This window comes from Moschus berezovskii, chromosome 2, assembly GCF_049115385.1.
Source record: "Moschus berezovskii isolate FMDL1 chromosome 2, NW_MosBer_1.0, whole genome shotgun sequence".
In the NCBI taxonomy this organism is placed as follows: domain Eukaryota; kingdom Metazoa; phylum Chordata; class Mammalia; order Artiodactyla; family Moschidae; genus Moschus; species Moschus berezovskii.
The window spans coordinates 11,210,314-11,233,877 of NC_142461.1; positions in this window are offsets into that span (position 1 = coordinate 11,210,314).

The following is a 23,564-nucleotide window of genomic DNA, read 5'->3' on the forward strand; positions in this document are numbered from 1 at the left end:
CTTTAGTTGTGGCATGAAAACTCTCAGCTGTGGCATGTGGGATCTAGTTCCCTGACCAAGGACTGAACCCCTGTCGCCTGCATTAGGAGCACAGAGTCTTAGCCACTGGACCACCAAGGAGGTCCCCTTTAAATTTGTTTTTAATTGAGGGATAATTACCTTATAATGTTGTGTTGGTTTCTGCTGTACAACAACGTGAATCAGCTATATGTATACATGTAGCCCCTCCTTCTTGGGTCTCCCTTCCATCCCACCCCTGTAGGTCATCACAGCACCAAGCTGAGCTCCCTGTGCTATACAGCAGCTTCCCTCTATCTATTTTACGTGTGGTAGTATATATCTCTGCTTCATTTTTGCAATGTTCCTATACACTTTTTCTTCCTTCTACAGTCATTTGAGAGGGTGGGAGAGAAAATAAGTCAGACTTGGAGTACAGAACTTAGATTCTGGTCCTGACCTAGTCATTTATCATCCCTGGGAGGAGGAGAGTTGATTAGTTTCACAGTGTCTCAAAAAACCAGGGCAAAACATTTTCTTTTCCAGGTAGCATTATTGAGTGACTGTTGCCTAATGTAATCGCTCCATCTTCACAGCAACCCTTTGAGAAAGGAGCGGTGGCCCCATTTTACAGATGTGGAGAAGGAACCTCAAGTCACAGTCTAAGAACATGACAGACAGAACCAGTTTCAAATTCCAACCCTGACACTTAATGTTTGACCGTAAGCAAGTTACTTCAATTCTCTCTCCTCAAGTTCCTTATCTATGCAACAGAAGTAATATCTAGGGTCACAGGAGGGTTGTGTGGATTAAATAATGCATGGAAAGCACCTAGCACAGTTCAGGTACCTCGAACTAAGTCATTCCGTATTCAGATACATGCTCAGCACCGCAGAACAAAGACAGAATTTGAACCCTTGTCAGTCTGACTCCAGGGCATTACTTTAGTCCCCAAACCCCCTGTGGCCTCAGTCTGCATCTCTAAAAATCATGTTCAAGTTGATTTGCCTGTAGAATTGAAAACTCTTGGCTCCAGATTGGATCAAATGAATCTGTTTTAGACTTCTGCAACCTGCAGTCCAGGACCGGGGCATGTTTACCCAGGTTGGAGATCGTGGGAACTTTCCAGTAGCTTGATCTTTGGTTGGTCTGGCTTTTGAAGACTACTAAGATGTTTTGAACTGTGGTGCTGGAGAAGACTCTTGAGAGTCCCTTGGACTGCAAGGAGATCCAACCAGTCCATTCTAAAGGAGATCAGTCCTGGGTGTTTATTGGAAGGACTGATGCTAAAGCTGAAACTCCCAATACTTTGGCCACCTCATGCAATGAGTTGACTCACTGGAAAAGACTCTGATGCTGGGAAGGATTGGGGGTGGGAACAGAAGGGGACGACAGAGAATGAGATGACTGGATGGCATCACCAACTCTGTGGACATGAGTTTGAGTGAGCTCTGGGAGTTGGTGATGGACAGGGAGGCCTGGCGTGCTGTGATTCATGGGGTTGCGGAGAGTCGGACACGACTGAGCGACTGAACTGAACTGAACTGAATATGTAAATGCCCTGGACATAGAGTAGTAGAAAAGACAGGCATGGCTCCTGCCTTCTTGCAATTTGTTATCTAGCAGAGGAGACAGATATTAGATCATTGCACAACTAATCATTTTGATTATAATTGCGATCAGCACCTCAAAAGGAGAGATTCAAGGTGCTGTCAGAGTATTTTCAACCTAGCATCAGAAGCTTTTCTTCCAAGGAAGTATGTTGGATTTCTGCAGAAACGAACACACATCCAAGAGGAGCGATTTCCCACCCACTGAAGCACCTTCTTGGAACCCAAAGTCTCCATGGAACAGTTAGAAAACTGCTAACCTACATTCATCTCTAAGGGATGCTGTCGTGTGCAACACAGACTGTGGCAGGCATTCCTTCCTACACCCCACACTCTGTTGGGAGAGTGGATTGCTGAGGGCCTTTCTGGGAACTGCACTGAGTTGAAGGGAGCAACCAAGTTCATGGTTATGTTGCACCAGGCTGTCTAGTCTGCCTCCAAGGCCTGGTGGATGGGAGAGGAGTATACAAAGGTCTGACCTTTTTGCCTCTATTTGAAACAACTCAAGGATTGCCCCAGCTCTACTGCTCCCTTCGTGATCAGCTGATCCATGTTGCTGCTGCGTTTGCAGTCCAAATTCTGTCTGATTCTGATCCCCAATAAACCTGTGCAAATTTCCATTTCAGAGTCTGCTCACCAAGGTACTTAGCCTAAGACACGCTTATTGCAGATGGTGAAAGTAAAGACCAGAGAGGAGAAATTTCTTGCTTGCGGTCTCACAAGCCTAAACTTTTAGATCCTCTTCACAGAGTTTGTCACCGCCGTATGTCAGAGTCCTACAACTTCTGTCTCAACTTTCTTTTCCCAAGGCTGGAGGCGACAGCTGTGATGCTGAAAGGGCCACAGTAGATCCTCTCTCCCATCCCCACTGCCAAGGCTGGAGACCTTGGACCAGTTACTTGCCATCTCTGGGGGAATGTTAAGTACACTCACTGCCTGAGTGTCCTACCTTCTCTTAAGCCACCCCATGTCATGGCCCTGGTTCTGAGAAAAACCATGTCTCAGCTGGAAGAGCTTCTTTCCTCTTCTCTCTGAATCACCTCTAACTTCAATGTTGCTTCCCATTCAGGGAAGCCTTGAGCTTCTGTCCCAATTCCAAGTTTCTAAACTCACCTCCCAAGGAGGAGCCCCCTTTCTAAGTTCATGCCCACATCATCAGGTGCTTACATTGTTGCAGACACCGCTGGATGGTGGCGGTACAGCAGTGCATGAGACAATCCTGGCCCTTAAGGACCTTAAAACCCAGCGTTAAAGATGAACATTCCTGCAAGTACTTTGATGAGTCCTGGGTGGGGGAAAAAAAATGCACAGGGAGCCATGAGAACATGCAGCAGGGGAATGTCCACACACAGGATGGGGAGTTCCCAGAGAAATACCTTGGACATGAAGGACGAGAAAGGACCAGTCAAGAACGAGAGGAGAGAAAGGGGGTGGAGCAATAAATGATTTCTGGGTGGGACTTCCCTGCTGGTCCAGTGGCTAAGACTCTGCATTCCCAAGGCAGAGAGAGGGCCGGGGTTCAATCCCTGGTTGGGGGACTAGGTTCCACAAGTCACAGCAAAAGATCCCACATGACTCAACGAAGAAGATTCCACACACCACAACTAAGAGCTGTCACAGCCAAATAAATGAATAAGTATTCTTTTATTAAAAAAAAAAAAAGGTTTCTGGCAGAGGAAATGTCATGAGAGAAGATTTAAAACAGGAAGGCAGCCTGGCAGGGGCAGAGAGAGAGAGAATATGAAGAAGGGGAAGGTAAGGAGAAAGCCCAGGGCAGGCCAGGCATATTAAGAATTTTGAACTTTATCCTATTGGCAAGGGGAAGTCTTCAGAGGAGATCTTGCTATTTATGACAAAATAGACGCTGTGGACTGAATATTCATGTCCCTCTCGAATTCATATGTTGAAACTCTAAATCCCAATGTGATATTATTAGAAGACAGGGCCTTTGGGAGGTAATTAGGTCATGACTGTGGACCCCTCCTGACGGGATTACTGCCCTTATGAGAAGAGACAGGAGGGAGCTTGCTTTCTCTCTCTCTGCACTATGTGAAGACATAGCAAGGACAACGGTTCTTGTCAACAACTGGTCTGGCTGGTACCTTGACCTTGAACTTCCTAGCCTCTCAGTTCAGTTCAGTTCAGTCACTCAGTCGTGTCCGACTCTGTGCAACCCCATGGATGGCAGCACGTCCTCCCAGCCTCTAGAACTGTGAAAAATAAGTGTCTGTGGTTTATGTCACTCAGTCTAAGATATTCTTGTGATAGCAGCCTGAATTAAAACAATAAAGTGAAGTCGCTCAGTCATGTCCGACTCTTTGCGACCCCGTGGACTGTACTCCGTCCATGGGATTCTCCAGGCAAGAATACTGGAGTGGGTTGTCATTTCCTTCTCCAGCATTAAAACAATAGATAGCCTTCTCTACTCCTAATAAAGGCTACCTAGGAATTAAAACAATAGATAGCCTTTATTAGGAGTAGAGAAGGTCATAAGACTTAGGACTGCCTACATGCCGGGTCCTCCATAAGTGATTCACAAACATGACCTCATTTCATTCTCCCCACAGCCCTGTAGAGTAGAGCCTGGTATTGTCTCCCTTTTACAGATGGATATAATGGAAATGAGGGCTTCCCAGGTGGCACTAGTGATAAAGAATGCGCCTGCCCATGCAGGAGATTTAAGAGACTCAGGTTTGATCCCTATGTCGGGAAGATCATCTGGAGGAGGGCATGGTAACCCACTCCAGTGTTCTTGCCTAGAGAATCCCGTGGACAGAGGAACGTCGCGGGCTATGGTCCATAGGATCACAAAGAGGTGGACATGACTGATGCAACCTAGCACATCATACTTGATGGAAATGAGACTCAAAAGTCCCCTGAGTCAAAAAAAGCTTTTATGGTTCCCCATCTCCACCCTCAGTATACATCTTCCTCCTTTGGCCTAAACTTAGCAAGTACTTCTGTTTTTTGAAGGCCTTTTTTTCCTAATATTGTAACCATTACATGGCTCACTAATCTCCCCACTTGACTGCAAGCCCTGTGAAGGCAGAGGATATTTGTCTAGCATGTTCCCTGCTTGATCTCCAGGGCCTAGAGTAGGACCTGGCATGTGGTCAGGACTGAATAAATAAAATAGGTGTGGAATATATGTTTGTATCCAGCAGGATGGGCTCAACCGGTAAAGAATCCACCTGCAATGTGGAGACCTAGGTTCAATCCCTGGGTTGGGAAGATCCCCTGAAAAAGGGAATGGCTGCCCGTTCCAGTAGTCTTGCCTGGAGAATCCCATGGACAGAGGAGCCTGGAGGGCTATAGTCCACGGGGTTGCAAAGAGTCGGAAACAACTGAGCAACTGAGCACAGCACATCCTGGTCTAATATGCCTGGTCTGCTGCTGGATCTGGGCAGCAGCATTCCAGAAATAACAACTTCCCCGTATTTTGAACTTGGCCTTGGCTCTGGGTGCTTGTGTGTTACGTCTCCAGCTCTCAGACTCTTAGCGTCAGTCTGGTGTCAGGGAAAGAGCTTGGACTTTGGAACCCTGCAGACAAGGCTGAAATCCAAGTGCAACTCCATCTGGAATGAGGCAGAAGATAAGTAAATAGAACCACTTACCTATATGGCCTTTGATAACTTTCTTTAATTTTATCATCTATAAAATGAGAATCTTACCATCAAAAATTATTAGGGTCAGGATCAAATGAGAAAATGTTCACAGAGTGCTTGTTTAGTTCATTTAGTTCCTCCCTTCCATGGAAGACAGGGATTAGATCAACGTCATTCTCTGAGATGAATTGCCTCTATTTCCTCATCTGTGAAATGGAAGTTGTGAAATGAAAGATGATATGGAATTACCATGACCTAGAATGCTTCCCTCCCAGAACTGTGTGGGGCTAACTTTTTCTAAACCTTCAGTCCTCACCTTTAATATCATCTCATCAAGAGGTCTGACCTGATCCCTGTTTCTCAACCCAACTCCACCCCTTTTCTCTTCAGCATCTTTCATAATCTTTTTTGTTTCTTGCCTGTCTCCTTGCTTGCTGTTGTATCTCCACTGTCTGCTTCAGAAAGTTTTAGCATAAATGCTCAATAAATATATGCTGATTGCATTAAAAACCTATTGATTACTTATTCACCAACCAGGAACTGTTCTCAGCAATCCTAAGCACAGCCCTGAGACATAGGCAGGGCAGGGATTTCACTCATTTTACAGCTGTGGAAGCTGAGGTCTAGCAATATATATATCCCTGGTGATCCAATGGCTAACACTCCACGTTCCCAATGCAGGGGGCCTAGGTTTGATCCCTATTCAGGAAACTAGATCTCACATGCTCTAACTAAAGATCCTGCATGCCACAACCAAGACCCACCACAGCCAAATAAATTTTTTTTAATATATTGCCCAGGAATTTCTCAAGCATATTACCAGAAGTTCTAACTCTTTGACCTGTGCTGTCTCCTCCCACCCTTCCAATGAAGAAGGAGAATTGGAAGCCCAAGAATTGGAGGCTGTAAGATTTAGGTTAAGATTCCCTTCCTGAGGCTCAGTTTTCCCAACTCCACAATGAGTAGAAGGTAGAAGAAGCCTTGCCCTAACTAGGGGTTAACGTGAAAGTCAGATGAGATAGTGAGCTGAAAGCATGTAATAAACTGAAGCACTATACTTGTCCATGGAGTACTTTTTATATTAATATGCAGAATCAATGTTGACTTCAAAAATGAATCATTGTAGGCTCGAAAGACCAGGGAACTTTCCTGGAAGTGGTGACATTTCAGATAGGCCTTAAAGATAGGTAAGATTTTGGGGGGAAAAAAGCTCAGAGTTGAAGTCACAGACCAACCAAAGCAAGGCTTGCCAGGTTCTCGAAGTTTTACTTTTTCCCCTTTGAGGTTGGTGTTCTTCTCGAAAATTTTTCCTTTCAAATAAAACTCATTGAAGTGTAATTTTCATGCAATAGCATGCATATGTTCTAAATGCACAGTTCCATGAGTTTTGACACCTATGTAACTAATCAAATGCTACATAACTAACCCAAATAGGAAAAGGAGTACATCAAGGCTTTATATTGTCACCCTGCTTATTTAACTTATATGCAGAGTACATCAAGAGAAACACTGGAAGAAGCTGGAAGAAGCACAAGCTGGAATCAAGATTGCAGGGAGAAATATCAATAACCACAGATATGCAGATGACACCTCCCTTATAACAGAAAGTGAAGAGGAACTAAAGAACCTCTTGATGAAAGTGAAAGAGGAGAGTGAAAAAGTTGGCTTAAAGCTCAACATTCAGAAAACTAAGGTCATGGCATTTGGTCCCATCACTTCATGGGAAATAAATGGGGAAACAGTGGAAACAGTGGCTGACTTTATTTTTCTGGGCTCCAAAATCACTGCAGATGGCGATTGCAGCCATGAAATTAAAACACGCTTACTCCTTGGAAGGAAAGTTATGACCAACCTAGACAGCATATTAAAAAGCAGAGACATTACTTTGCCAACCACGGTCCGTCTAGTCAAGGCTATGGTTTTTCCTGTGGTCATGTATGGATGTGAGAGTTGGACTGTGAAGAAAGCTGATCGCCGAAGAATCGATGCTTTTGAACTGTGGTGCTGGAGAAGACTCTTGAGAGTCCCTTGGACTGCAAGGAGATCCAACCAGTCCATTCTAAGGAGATCAATCCTGGGTGTTCATTGGAAGGACTGATGCTAAAGCTGAAACTGCAATACTTTGGCCACCTCATGCGACGAGTTGACTCACTGGAAAAGAGTCTGATGCTAGGAGGGATTGGGGGTGGGACGAGACGAGGATGTCAAAGAATGAGATGGCTGGATGGCATCACCGACTTGATGGATATGAGTTTGAGTGAACTCCGGGAGTTGGTGATGGACAGGGAGGCCTGGCGTGCTGTGATTCATGGGGTCGCAAAGAGTCAGACACGACCGAGCGACTGAATTGAACTGAATTGAACCCAAATCAAATTCCCTTGTCTCCCTGTGCAGTGAGTCCCCCAGTCCCCTTTCTCCTGTCCCCAGATACTACTCTCTGCTTTCTGTCACTACAGATTAGTTTGTTGTTGTTGTTCTTTTTTTCTTAACACTCTTTCCCCCTACCAACATTTTAAGGCAAATTTTGCAACATTTAGAAAGTCTGAAAGAATTTACAGTGAAACTGTATACCCACCACCTAGATTCTACAATGAACATTTTGCTGTAGTTGTTTAATCACATATACTCTAGCCATCCCGATATTGATTCATCTTATCTTTGATAAATTTAAAAATAAGTTACAAATATTGATACATTGCACCCCAATCACTTCAGCATGCAAAACTTTTGTTGACCTGAAACACAGGTCAGTTCAGTTCAGTTCAGTCGCTCAGTCGTGTCCGACTCTCTGTGACCCCATGAATCACGGCACGCCAGGCCTCCCTGTCCATCACCAACTCCCGGAGTTCACCCAAACTCATGTCCACAGAGTCGGTGATGCCATCCAGCCATCTCATTCTCTGGCGTCCCCTTCTCCTCCCGCCCACAACCTTTCCCAGCATCAGAGTCTTTTCCAGTGAGTCAACTCGTCGCATGAGGTGGCCAAAGTATTGCAGTTTCAGCTTTAGCATCAGTCAGGTCAGTTCAATTCAGTTCAGTTTAGTCGCTCAGTTGTGTCTGACTCTTTGGGACCCCGTGAACCACAGCACGCCAGGCCTCCCTGTCCATCACCAACTCCTGGAGTTTACCCAAACCCATGTCCATTGAGTCGGTGATGCCATCCAACCATCTCATCCTCTGTTGTCCCCTTCTCCTCCTGCTGTCAATCTTTCCCAGCATCAGGGTCTTTTCCAGTGAGTCAGTTCTTCACATCAGGTGGCCAAAGTATTGGAGTTTCAGCTTCAACATCAGTCCTTCCAATGAATATTCAAGACTGATCCCCTTTCGGATGGACTGGTTGGATCTCCTTGCAGTCCAAGGCACTCTTAAGAGTCTTCTCCAACACCACAGTTCAAAAGCATCAATTCTTTGGCACTCAGCTTTCTCTGTACTCCAACTCTCATATCCATACAGACTACTGGAAAATCATAGCCTTGACTAGACGGACCTTGGTTGGCCAGGTCAACAGTTATTTTTACCAGCAAAACAGGTTTATTTGGGAGCAGTAAAGAACTGCAACTCAGGACACGCAACTGTGGTGAACCACTTGCCCATCTATGTTGTTAATCACTCACTTTTTTGTTAGTAAATCTCAAAGTTTTGTATTAAACAATTAGAAGAAAATAGAAAATGCAACAAAAAGTATTACTTCACTAGGCTTAGGACAATATTTTCATTGTAGACATTTGCTAATGAACATAGTAGTCATTAGATCATCGGTTTCCCTGGTGGCTCAGACGGTAAAGAATCTGCCTGCAATGCAGGAGACCCAGATTCAACTCTTGAGTCAGAAAGATCCCCTGGAGAAGGGAATGGCAACCCACTTCAGTATTCTTGCCTGGAGAATTCCATGGACAGAGGAACCTGGTGGGCTACAGTGCATGGGGTCGCAAAGAGTTCGACATGACTGTATGGCTAGCACTTTCAATGGTGGAAAAGAATTAGTAATAATCATAATTTGTCCATTTACTGAAGACAAGTTGAGCACTGATTTAAAACTATATCTACAAATTTACAAGAGGTACAGATATGCTTACTTACATGTAAGGCAATATTTTAAATTTAATTTAAATATTTTTTAAAGTCATTTTTAAAAAGAAGAATTAGGGAGCAATAGTCATTATCCAATTTTTCTGATCTCTTCTTTAATTTCACGATACACAAATTAAAGGTGAGTCCGGGACTTCCCTAGTGTTTCAGTGGTTAAGATTCCACGCTTCCACTGCAGGGAGTGTGGGTTCCATCCTTGGTTGGGGAAGTTCCACATGCCTCATGGTGCGGCCAGAAAAAAAAAAAGAAAAAGAATGACTCTGAAATTTGAAAGAGATGTCAACTTAATGAAGAAATGGGGAGAAAGGATAAAAGTTTTGTTTCAAGGTCTCATTGAATAAGAAGACAGTTCTTATATCAAACAAAGAAAAAGTAAATCATCAGGAGAAGTGTTTACTTTAAATTTAGATAGTGATAAACCTTAATACCTGGCCCATGTTATTGGGCTAAACTATAGTAACTTGCTTTTAATGAGATTTAATATAGGGAATTAGACATATAATTATAGTTTAAAAGAGAATAAAGCTGAAAAAAGATGTTGAGATAACCCAGAGACTAAAAACTGTAGAAAGAAGTTACAACCTCTCAGGAGAACAAAAGCCAAAGGTGGGGTGTTACTAGAACATTGGTGCTCGGAGGAGAGGTGACCACACAGCTGACAGCAACTCTTTCTTAAAAACATTTTTCAGTTCAGTTCAGTTCAGTCGCTCAGTCGTGTCTGACTCTTTGCGACCCCATGAATCACAGCACACCAGGCCTCTCTGTCCATCACCAACTCCCAGAGTCCACTCAAACTCATGTCCACAGAGTTGGTGATGCTATCCAGCCATCTCATTCTCAGTCGTCCCCTTCTCCTCCCGCCCCCAACCTTTCCTAGCATCAGAGTCTTTTCCAGTGAGTCAACTCGTCGCATGAGGTGGCCAAAGTATTGCAGTTTCAGCTTTAGCATCAGTCCTTCCAATGAACACCCAGGATTGATCTCCTTAGAATGGACTGGTTGGATCTCCTTGCAGTCCAAGGGACTCTCAAGAGTCTTCTCCAGCACCACAGTTCAAAAGCATCAATTCTTCGGCAATCTGCTTTCTTCACAGTCCAACTCTCACATCCATACATGACCACAGGAAAAACCATAGCCTTGACTAGACGGACCGTGGTTGGCAAAGTAATGTCTCTGCTTTTTAATATACTATCAAGGTTGGTCATAACTTTCCTTCCAAGGAGTAAGCGTCTTTTAATTTCATGGCTGCAATCAGCATCTGCAGTGATTTTGGAGCCCAGAAAAATAAAGTCTGACACTGTTTCCACTGTTTTTCCATTTCCCGTGAAGTGATAGGACCAGATGCCATGATCTTTGTTTTCTGAATGTTGAGCTTCAAGCCAACCTTTTCACTCTCCTCTTTCACTTTCATCAAGAGGCTTTTTAGTTCCTCTTCACTTTCTGCCATAAGGGCAGTGTCATCTGCATATCTGAGGTTATTGATATTCCTCCCAGCAATCTTGATTCCAGCTTGTGCTTCTTCCAGCCCAGCATTCCTCATGATGTACTCTTCATATAAGTTAAATAAGCAAGGTGACAATATACAGCCTTGACGTACTCCTTTTCCTATTTGGAACCAGTCTGTTGTTCCATGTACAGTTCTGACTATTGCTTTCTGACCTGCATACAGGTTTCTTTTAAAGAATATTTATTCAATTATTTGGTTGCTTCAGGTCTTATTTGCTGCACATGGGATCTTCGTTGCAATTTGAGGTCTTCTCTCTAGTTATGGCACAGGCTCAGTTGCCCCACAAAATCTGAGAATCTCAGCTCCCCCACCAGACCCGCATCCCCTGCATTGCAAGGCAGATTATTAACCATTAGACCATCAGGTTAGTCCCTATTTTTTATTTTTTTTAATTTATTTTATTGAAGTATAGCTGATTTACAATATTCTGTTAATTTCTGCTGTAAGCAAAGTGATTCAGTTACACATACATTTATACATGTTTATCATATTCTTTTCCGTGTGGTTTATCACAGGATTTTGACTATAGCTCCCTGTGATGCACAGGAGGACCTTGTTGTTTATACATTTTAGTTTGCCTCTGCTGATCCCAAACTCCCAATTCAGCCCTCCTGCACTCCCCTCCCCCTTGGCAACCACAAGTCTGTTTTCTATGTATGTGAGTCTGTTTCTGTTTTGTAGAAGTTCATCTGTGTCATATTCTAGATTCCACTGTGACTCAGACAGTAAAGAATCTGCCTGCAATGTGGGAGACCTAGGTTTGATCCCCGAGTTGGGAAGATCCCCTGGAGAAGGGAAAGGCCACCCATTCCAATATTCTGGCCTGGAGAATTCCATGGACTGTATAGCCCATGTGGTCACAAAGAGTCAGACACAACTGAGAGACTTTCACACACACACTGGATTCCACATATAAATGATATCTTATGGAATTTGTCTTTCTCTTTCTGACTGTCTTCATTTAGTGTGATAATCTTTAGGTCCATCCATGTCGCTGGAAATGACATTATTTCATTATTTTTTATGGCTGAGCAGTACAGCAACTCTTTAAAAAAAAACGCTATTTAAAGTGTGAAGAATGAGCAAAGTATATAAGAAAGGAAATGAGATTATCTTCTCACTGTTCTAATCACATCAAACAGGTGTGAAGTCATCTCAAATATAGCCTTGTATATGTAATTCCCCTACTTGATTTTCCTTGAGGAATCTATTTTGCCATTCCTTTTTAAAAAAATTTTGCATTCAAGTTCCGATTAATTTTACCTGTTCTAGAAATTCATATAAGTGGAATTAAACAGAATATGTTTTCTGTGTATACTTTCTTTTGCTCAGCCTAATGTTTATAAAGTTTATTCATGGGTTTTTTTATTTTGGTAAGTCATTCCTTTTTATAACTGAGTGCTATTTCATTGTATGAAAATGCCCCAGGGCATTCCTCTCTCAGTTGAACATTAGGCTTATTTTCACTTACATTAATATGCTATGAATATTCAGTTTTAAGTCCTTTTGTGGACATATAGTTGCATTCCTCTTGGGTAAATACCTAGAACTGGAATTGCTGAATTATATGACAAATATGTGTTTAACTTCACAAAAAACTGCCCACCTGTTTTCTAAAGAGTTTGTAGTTTTATACGTCACTAACAATGTTCAAGAGCAAATGAGTTGCTCTGCATATTCTTTATGCTTGGTATAATTGGTCTTTTTCATTTTAGTCATTCTAATACATCTGTCATGGCATCAAAACTTTTAAAGTGAGTCATAATTAAGGTAGAATTTGTATACAGTAAAATTTTCCCATTTTAAATGCATAGCTTGCTGAGTTTTAAAAATGTTTGATTTATTTATTTGGCTGCATTGGGTGTTAGTTGCGGCATGCAGGCTTCTCTAATTCCATGCAGTGTGGGGACCTCTCTCTAATTGTGGTGCTCAGTGCCTGGGTGAGAAAGTGCCCAGTACTTGCTGCACACGGGCTTAGTTGCCCTGCAGCACATGGGGTCTTCGTTCCTCCATCAGGGATCAAACCCCATTCCCCCACATTGCAAGGCGGATCCTCAACCACTGGACCACCAGGGAAGTCCCCAGCTTACTGACCAAGTTATACAGTCACCACCATCTTGATATGGAAATTTTTAATCCCCCTCAAAATTTCCTTGAGTTCCTCGTCATCAGTCCCTTCCTCCAATCCTGTCCCCTAAGAACCACTGGTTAGCTTTGTCACTATAATTTTGATTTTTCTGGAATTTCATATAAATGGAGTAAGTATTCACGGTGTAATCTTCTGGAGCTGACTTCTTTCAGTCAGCATAATGCTTTAGAGACTCATCATGTCGTTGAGTGTATCAGTAGTTCATTCTTTTTTAACGCCAAGCAGAATATTATTGTATGGATATATAGAAATTTGTCTACCCACTCGTCAGTTAATGGATATTTGAGTTGTTTGTAATGTTGGCTCTTATGAATAAAGCTGCTATTTGTGGGGGCATAGGTTTTTTATTTCTCTTAGGTAAAAACATAGGAGTGAAATTTTGTGGACATATAGTAAAAGTATATTAGTTTTATAAGAAATTTCCAAATCATTTTCCAAAGGGGCTGTGAAAGTCGCTCAGTCATGTCCAATTCTTTGGGATCCCGTAGACTGTAGCCTGCCAGGCTCCTCTGTCCATGGAATTCTCCATGCCAGGTTACTGGAGAGGAGAGCAGTTCCCTTCTCCAGGGGATCTTCCCAACACAGGAACTGAACCCAGGTCTCCTGCATTGCAGGCAGATTCTTTACTGTCTGAGTCACCAGGGAAGCCCAAGAATACTGGAGTGTGTAGCCTATCTCTTCTCCAGCTGATCTTCCCAACCCAGGAATCAAACTGGGATCTCCTGCATTGCAGGCAGATTCTTTACTAGTTGAGCTAATTCCATCAACAACATAGAAGAATTCTCATTGCTCTGCATCCTTGTCAACACTTGGTATTGTCAACCTTTTTAACTTTAGTCATTCTCCTAGGTGTGTATTGGTATCTCAAGAGTTTTTAATTTGTATTTCTATGATGACTAAGGATGTTGAGCATCTTTGATGTACTTACTGGCCTTTTGTATATCTTGTGTATCTGTTGCAGTGTCTTTTTAAATCTTTTGGTGATATTCTTTATTGTGTTGTTTTCTTATTATTATTTGTATATTCTAGATATTCTAGATTTATCCTTTCTCAGATATATAAATTGCACATATTTTCTTTCAGATCATGGCTTGCCTTTTCATTCCCTATAAAAGTGGAAGACTTTAATTTTGATGGAATTCAATATATCAATTTTTTATTATTTTGTGCTTTTTTAAATTTTTTTTAATTTATTTTTTTTATTTTACAATATTATATTGGTTGGTTTTGCCATACATTGACATGAATTTGCCCCAGGTGTACATGAGTTCCCCCTCCTGAACCCGCCTCTCACCTCCCTCCTCCCTTTATCCTCCCTCTGGGTCATCCCCGCACACCAGCCCCGAGTATCCTGTAACATGCATTGACCCTGAACTGCTGATTCATTTCAATATGACAACATACATGTTTCAATGTCATTCTCTCAAATCATCCCACCCTCACCCTCTCCCACAAAGTCCCAAAGACTGTTCGATACAACTGTGTCTCTTTTGCTGTCTCGTATACAGGGTTATATTTCCATCTTTCTAAATTCCATATATATGTGTTAGTATACTGTATTGGTGCGTTTCTTTCTGGCTTACTTCACTCTGTATAATAGGCTCCAGTTTCATCCACCTCATTAGAACTGATTCAAATGCATTCTTTTTAATGGCTGAGTAATACTCCATTGTGTATATGTACCAAAGCTTTCTTATCCATTCATCTGCAGATGGACATCTAGGTTGCTTCTATGTCCTGGCTATTATAAACAGTGCTGCGATGAACACTGGAGTACATGTGTCTCTTTCAATTCTGGTTTCCTCGGTGTGTATGCCCAGAAGTGCGATTGCTGGATCATATGGCAGTTCTATTTCCAGTTTTTTGAGGAATCTCCACACTGTTCTCCATAGTGGCTGTACTAGTTTGCATTCCCACCAACAGTGTAAGAGGGTTCCCTTCTCTCCACACCCTCTCCAGCATTTATTGCATGTAGACTTTTGTATAGCGGCCATTCTGACTGGTGTGAAATGGTATCTCATTGTGGTTTTGATTTGCATCTCTCTGATTATGAGGGATGTTGAGCATTTTTTCATGTGTTTGTTAGCCATCTTTATGTCTTCTTTGGAGAAATGTCTGTTTAGTTCTTTGGCCCATTTTTTGATTGGGTCATTTATTTTTCTGGAATTGAGCTGCAGGAGCTGCTTATATATTTTGGAGATTAATCCTTTATCAGTTGCTTCATTTGCTATTATTTTCTCCCATTCTGAAGGCTGTCTTTTCACCTTACTTATAGTTTCCTTTGCTGTGCAGAAGCTTTTGATTTTAATTAGGTCCCATTCGTTTATTTTTGCTTTTATTTCCAATATTCTGGGAGGTGGGTCTTGGAGGATCCTGCTGTGATTTATGTCGGAGAGTGTTTTGCCTACGTTCTCCTCTAGGAGTTTTATAGTTTCTGGTCTTACATTTAGCTCTCTAATCCATTTTGAGTTTATTTTGGTGTATGGTATTAGGAAGTGTTCTAGTTTCATTCTTTTACAAGTGGCTGACCAGTTTTCCCAGCACCACTTGTTAAAGAGACTGTCTTTTCTCCATTGTACATTCTTGCCTCCTTTGTAAAAGATAAGGTGTCCATAGGTACATGGGTTTATCTCTGGGCTTTCTATTTTGTTCCATTGATCTATATTTCTGTCTTTATGCCAGTACCATACTGTCTTGATGACTGTGGCTTTGTAGTAGAGCCTGAAGTCTGGCAGGTTAATTCCCCCAGTTCCATTCTTCTTCCTCAAGATTGCTTTGGCTATTCGAGGTTTTTGTATTTCCATACAAATTGTGAGATTATTTGTTCTAGTTCTGTGAAAAATATTGTTGGTAGCTTGATAGGGATTGCATTGAATGTATAAATTACTTTGGGTAGTATACTCATTTTTACAATATTTATTCTTCCAATCTACGAACACGGTATATTTCTCCATCTATTAGTGTCCTCTTTGATTACTTTCACTAGTGTTTTATAGTTTTCTATGTACAAGTCTTTTGTTTCCTTAGGTAGATATATTCCTAAGTATTTAATTCTTTTCGTTGCAACAGTGAATGGAATAGTTTCCTTAATTTCTCTATTTTCTCATTATTAGTGTATAGGAATGCAAGGGATTTCTGTGTGTTGATTTTATATCCTACAACTTTACTGTAATCATTGATTAGCTCTAGTAGTTTTCTGGTAGAGTCTTTAGGGTTTTCTGTGTAGAGGATCATGTCATCAGTGAACAGTGAAAGCTTTACTTCTTCTTTTCCAGTTTGTATTCCTTTTATGTCTTTTTCTTCTCTGATTGCTGTAGACAAAACTTCCAGAACTATATTGAAGAGTAGTGGTGAGAGTGGGCACCCTTGTCTTGTTCCTGACTTTAGAGGAAATGTTTTTTTTATTATTTTGTGCTTTTTGTATTTTCTGTAAAGAATCTTTGCCTAACCCAACATCACAGATGTGTTTTCCTGTGTTTATTCCTCCAAGTGTTATTCTTAGCATTTATTATTCATTTCATGTTAGTTTTTGAGTACAGTGTGAGGTAGTAGTAGAGGTTCATTTTTTTCCCTTCAAATATCCAATTGTTTCAGCACCATTTGTTGAAAAGACTATCCTTTCTTCATTTAAGTATCTTGTTACTTTTGATGAAAATCTATTGATTAAACATAATATATTGTTCACTATTTGATAATATGTATTTCCTATAAGTAAACTCCCTTCCTTCATTAAGTTAGACAGGAAAAAGACACAGAAATGTTTTCTGATCATTTTAGAAAAATAAGAAAATACAGATAAACAGATATAAGAAAATAAAAGTTGCTAATAATCCACCCCTAGAGAGTACTACCAGACTTCTCTCGTGGCTCAAACAGTAAAGAATCTACCTGCAATGCAGAAGACCCAGGTTCAATCCCTGAGTCAGGAAGATCCCCTGGAGAAGGAAATGGCAACCCATTCCAGTATTCTTGCCTGGAGAATTCCATGGACAGAGGAGCCTGGTGGGCTACGGTCTATGGGATCACAGAGTCGGATATGACTGAGTGACTAACTTTCACTGTTTTTCAGAGAGTACTATGTTTTGGGCTTTTTTATTTTTTTTAGATTTATTTAAATCTTTTAGATTTATCCTGATGTTTTTGAACTGTGGTGTTGGAGAAGACTCTTGAGAGTCCCTTGGACTGCAAGGAGATCCAACCAGTCCGTCCTAAAGGAAATCAGTCCTGAATATTCATTGGAAGGACTGTTGCTGAAGGTGAAGCTCCAATACTCTGGTCACCTGAGGCACAGAGTTCATTCACAGGAAAAGACCCTGCTGCTGGGAAAGATAGAAGACAGGAGGAGAAGGAGACGACAGAGATGGTTGGATGGCATCACCGACTCAATGGACATGAGTTTGAGCCAGCTCCAGGAGATGGTAAAGGACAGCCTGGTGTGCTGCAGTCCATGGGGTCGCAAAGAGTTGGACACAACTGAGCAACTGAACAGCAACAACAATCTTCTAGATCATCCTTCTATGTTTAAATATGCTAACAAAATGGCAACATATTAAACAGTCTGTTTTTTTAAAAAACAAACAGTCTGTTTTACAATCTGTTTTCCCCGTTCCTCAGTATTTCATGAAGTCTATTCAAACAAATCATTCTCATCCTGGAATGATTTTGCTCCCGGGACGTTTGGCAAACTCTGGAGACATGTTTAAGTTGTGACAAGTGGGCAGGTGTTACTAGCATCTTTTAGACAGAAGACAGGCATGCTGCCCTAGAAGGCACAGGACCGTCCTTCACAACACATCCAGTCCAAAAAAATCTGCAGTCTCAAGACGGAGAGATTCTGAATGAAATAATGTACATAACACGTGCAATGCAACACTTGGCATATATCAACTGCTCAATAAATGAAAAACAAATAACTTTAGGGAAAAAAAAATTCCAGGAACAGGAATATGAATTTGGTAGATCCAAATTGCCCATGGTCCCTTTCCCAAATATCTAGCCACAAGGTTGTTAGGAAGTGAGGAGGCTCACAATGGAGAAGTGGTTTTATCTCCACAAATTCCTTTGAAACCAAAAAAGTAAGGAATATGTGCAAGATAGAAGACCCGAGGCCTTGGACTTTGGACTCCTCTATTGGGGAGGAGGAGGAGATGGTGCCCACATTTCCCCTCCCCTGCCAGGCAGTGTCTTCCTTGGCTGGTATTCCAGTTGTTTTCTGGGTTGGTGCAAAGACCTTTGGGCTGTTCCAGATGCAGGATTTACAGTCCATGAGCTCCTCCCAGTTTACAGGAGTGCTGGGAAGACATATTCCAGGTCCCATGGTCTGACAACACAAACCACAGTCCAGGGGAAAGTGCAGCCAAACCAGAATGTGAGTCAATTCAACAGAGCCAAGCATTTAGCAACATTCATTGCACTCCTACTGTGTTCCAGGAACTGTTTATCTCCAATGCAGAAGGCTGTTTGGAGTAGTGGTTAAGAGCATAGCCTATTTAGAAAAGCACTTTTGAGTCCCAGGTCTGCCAGCACTAGGTATTTGACTCCGGGAGTTGGTGATGGACAGGGAGGCCTGGCGTGCTGTGATTCATGGGGTCGCAAAGAGTCGGACACGACTGAACGACTGAACTGAACTGAACTCAAGGCATATTATGATACGCATGGTATATCTGTTCAATAAATTATGTATGAGTGTTTCAGGTATCACAAAAAGCTGGGAAGTAAGGCCCACCATCTTCCCTATTTTACAAAAGAATAAGTCAAAGCTCAAAGAGAGGAAGGGCTTTGTCTGATATCACAGGACAAATTAAGTGGCAGAGGACTGCTGTGACAGATTTTTAGGAAATAGAAATGTAAGGGAAACCACTGACTGAAACCACCCACCCTGGCCAGGTCCCACAGTAACCATTTGCATGAGTTATTTTATGACAGGAGATCCTGGTAAGGAACACAGAACTAACTAGCCACCACCAATGGGAAGAATTCAAGAAAGGTCAAAAGGACACAGAAAGACACAAGTCCGTGTGTCCTCCCAGAATCCTTCTTGCTGGAACCCATCTTGGCTGGTGGCTTTGGCACCACCAGGAAGACCCTGAATGAGAATGACTGGCCAGAGACAACCCAGAAACCAATCCCATCACCAGAAAACCGGAGACTGCGAGCCACACGGCAGAGCAGTTCTTCCGGGTTCCTTCACCCTGCGGCTTTTCATGGAACATCCCTTCCCAATAAAGCCTCTGGCTTTGATAATATGTATCTCCTCGGACAATTTATTTCCAAGTGTTAGACAAGAGCCCACTCTCAGGCCCTGAAAGGGTCCCCCTTTCTGGCAACAGAAAGATGAATAAGATGTAGTCATTTTCTTCAAGAAACTTAGAGTCTCATAAGGGAGGTAAAGATGGGTAAAAGTCTAATTCCAAGCAAAGAGACATCGAGAGAGGTGTTGAAATGAAAGTTGCTCAGTTGTGTCCGACTCTTTGCGACCCCATGGACTATAATACAGTCCATGGAATTCTCCATTCTAGAATACTGAAGTGAGTAGCCTATCCCTTCTCCAGGGGATCTTCCTGACCCAGGAATTGAATTGAATTGAGGTATCCTGCATGGCAGGTGGATTCTTTATCAGCTGAGCTACCAGGGAAGCCCCCGAGAGAGGCGGTAATAAGGAGCATTCAGTTGGGGTAGGGCAGAGTGGAGGTCAGTTACAGGTGGGGGCAATCAGGAATGCTTCATGGAGGAAATGGTAGTCGAGCTGCTGGTCTTTGAAGACGAGCAGGCTTCAAAGCAGACACCAAGAATCTTCCTTCAGAGTGCGGTCCTGAGAAGTATGGTTGGGCCATAGGATGTGTGCCGATGGGGCAGAAACAGATGGCCTGGCTGAGAACATTAATAAATTGGGGTAAGGCTGTTTGATGGAAATGGGCAGAGGTGATGTTCAAAAAAGTTAAAAACTGGAAGGGCATAGGCATCAGCTGATCAGAAGGGATAGTGAGTTATAAACAACCCCCACGGCCACACTGTTGGGGACAAAAGGAGTATCATGCTGAATATCCTGGAAAGGATGTCGGCATTTACCCACCCAGCCTCCTTTACACCTTTTGGAAACTGCATGCTCCTGCTGTACTTTAGAGAGTCACTTATCCTACTCTCATTCTGTAAAGCTCTGGTGGGTCCATCTCCACCTTTATTTCTCTAGATGAGAGCACACAATGAAGTCGGGTCTCTCTAACCAATTAAAGCGCAACAGTGACTGGTACAAAGATGGACATATAACCCAAGCTGGGCCAATGAGAATGCTCTCCAGCACATCTGTTGGAACTCTGGGGGGAAAGGAGCTGTGTCTCCCCAGGGAACCCAGGAGAAAGGAAATCAGGTTTAGAGACTGAAGAGACAGACAGACACAGAGCTAGAGTCACACAGAGAGAGGGAAGCAGAGAGAGAAATTCTCCTTTTTTAAAGATTTTTTTTGGTGGGCCATTTCTAAATTCTTTATTGAATTTGTTACACTATTGTTTCTGCTTTATATTTTGTTTTTTTGGCGAGTCATGTGGGATCTTAGCTCCCCAACCAGGGATCGAACCCACACCCCTTGCATTGGAAGGCAAAATCTTAACCACTGGACCACCAGGGAAGTCCTAAGATACTCTTTAGGTTTGTTTTTGAGTCTCTAGATGCAGAGAAGTCTGATGTCTTCACCTGTCCTCTTCAGTTACTGGGGGGTGGTTTTTTGGTCCCTTGCAGCTAGAAGAATTCTAACTGATACAATTATAAGAAGTCTCAAATATTCTAAGGAATTCTACATAGACCCGAGAGAGTTATGGAAGGGAGGAGGAAGCAACCAGCAAGACAGTTGCTGAAGGGAGCTCCCAAGGGGTGAAGAGCCTCAAAGTGCAGGGAAAGGGAAGGGGGGACCTACCAGACCCCTCTTCTCACTGAAAGAGGACATCTGAGTTCTTGCCTTGAGTGAAGGAGACAGAGAAGCCAAGAAACTAGTCTGCCATCATCCATTGCTTTCTCTCTGAGTCGGCACTTATGTCCTTCTGTGAATCTGATTTTAAGCATGCCAAAACAAACTAGAAAGGCTTCAATAGGTTGCAGAACTTAAAATGTCATTCAGCCATTAAAATCACATTACGGGTTTACCTAGTGATTAAGGCGGAGAAGGCAATGGCACCCCACTCCAGTACCCTTGCCTGGAAAATCCCATGGATGGAGGAGCCTAGTGGGCTACAGTCTATGGGGTCGCTAACAGTTGGACAAGACTGAGCAACTTCACTTTCACTTTTCACTTTCATGCATTGGAGAAGGACATGGCAAAACCCACTCCAGTGTTCTTGCCTGGAGAATCCCAGAGACGGGGGAGCCTTGTGGGCTGCCGTCTATGGGGTCGCACAGAGTCGGACACGACTGAAGCGACTTAGCAGCAGCAGCAGCAGCAGTGATTAAGGGGTTAAGAATCTGCCTGGCAGTGCAAAGGATGCTGGTTAGATCCCTGGGTCCGGGAAGATCCCACATGCTATGGAGCAACTAAGCCCAGGCACCACAACTATCAAGCCCTTGTGCTGCAAGCACTGAAGCCCCTGCTCATGGAGCCTATGCTCCGCAACAAGAGAAGCCCTCCCAATGAGAAACCCATGCAGTACAACTGAGGAGCCCACCTGCTACAGCTAGAGAAAGCCCGTGAAAAGCAACGAAGACACAGTGCAACCAATAATAATAAGAAACAAATAGAAAATTATAAAATAAACTGTGTAGTATAACATAGACCACATATTAAAAGCAGAGACTTTACTTTGCCGACAAAGGTCCATATAGGCAAAGCTATGGTTTTTCCACTAGTCACGTATGGATGTGAGAGTTGGACCATAAAAAGGCTGAATGCAGAAGAACTGATGCTTTTGAACTGTGGTTAGAGAAGACTCTTGAGAGTCCCTTGGACTATAAGGAGATCAAACCAGTCAGTCCTAAAGAAAATCAACCCTGAATATTCATTGGAAGGACTGTTGCTAAACCTGAAGCTCCAATACTTTGGCCACCTCATTCGAAGAGCTGACTCATTAGAAAAGACCCTGATGCTGGGAAAGATAGAAGGCAGGAGGAGGAGGGGACGACAGAGGATGAGATGGTTGGATGGCATCACTGACTCAATGGACATGAATCTGAGCAAGCTCCAGGAGATGGCAAAGGACAGGGAAACCTGGAGTGCTGCCCTCCATGGGGTCACAAGGAGTCGGACACGACTGAGCGACTGTACAACAACAATTGTGTCTCGATACAGTGCCTGGAACTGTGGCAACCATATTTCAACCATGAAAGAGAAAATGCCAGCCGCCTACGAGTGGAAACACTGAGAGCTGGAAAGAACTTGGGTCTGTGATGAAATCTTTGAACCACTGAAATAAATAATTCTAGAGCTTCTCTACCTCAGGACTTCATAATACGGGACAGAAATTTTTCTTAAACCGTCCCATGAATTTTTTAAGATAATTTTTGAGATAAAATTCACATAACACACAATTAACTACTTGAATTCAGTCACATTACATGCTATAGTTTGGTGGTATTTAGTACATTCACAATGTTACACAACCACCACCTTCGATGTCAAAATAGACTCATCACTGCAGAGTGAAACGCCTTACACACTATAAACACTTTCACCCGCCCTCCCTCCTTCCCTCAGCCCCTGGGAAGCACCAATCTGTCTCTGTCTCAGTGGTTCCTATGAATGGAATCATACAATATATTATTTGGGGTCTGGTCAATATATGACCGTCTGTCATGTAGCATAATGCTTTTTGAGATTCATTCATGTTGTAGCATGTATTGCTACTTCATCCCTTTTTACAGCTGGATAACATTTTATTGCACATGTGTGTGATAATCTGTTTATACAGTTACTCACTGAAGAATATTTGGGCTGTTTCCACTTTTGTCTATCGTGAATGTTGCTATGAACATATGTCTACACGTACTTGTTCGAATGTCTGTTTTCAATTATTTGGGGTCTATATCTAAGAGTGGAAATTCAGGGTCATGTGGTAATTCTGTTTCACTTTTTGAGGAACTGTCAGGTTATTTCTCACAGAGGCTGAACCATATTGCAGTCCCACCGGCAATGTGTGAGGGTTTCCAATTTCTCCACATTCTCACCAGTACTTGTTATTTCTCCCCCTTTTTGTTTTTGCTTTCGTTTATTTATTTGATTACAGCCATTCTGGTGTATTTGAAATGATACTCCTTTGATGTTGCTAAAAACAGAAATTCACTTGCACCTAAAAACAGAAATTGAGCCAAACGTTGAGAGTAGTGGAATTATTTAAGCTCTTATAGTGTACCAGATACTGTATTTAACATTTTACATGCACAATATCATTTGTTTCTCAAAAAAAAATCTATAAAATGAGTAAATACTGAGGTGGGAAAGGAAGAGTAACGTACTCTAAGACAGAGATGATAAAGGGTGGAGACATGATTTTTTTAATTAAAACTTTTCTTAAAAAAAAGACGAAACAAAACAGGGACTTCCCTGGTAGTCTATTGGCTAAGACTCTACTCTCCCCATGCAGGGTGCCCTGGTCAGAGAACTAGATCCCATATGCCACAATTAAGCCAA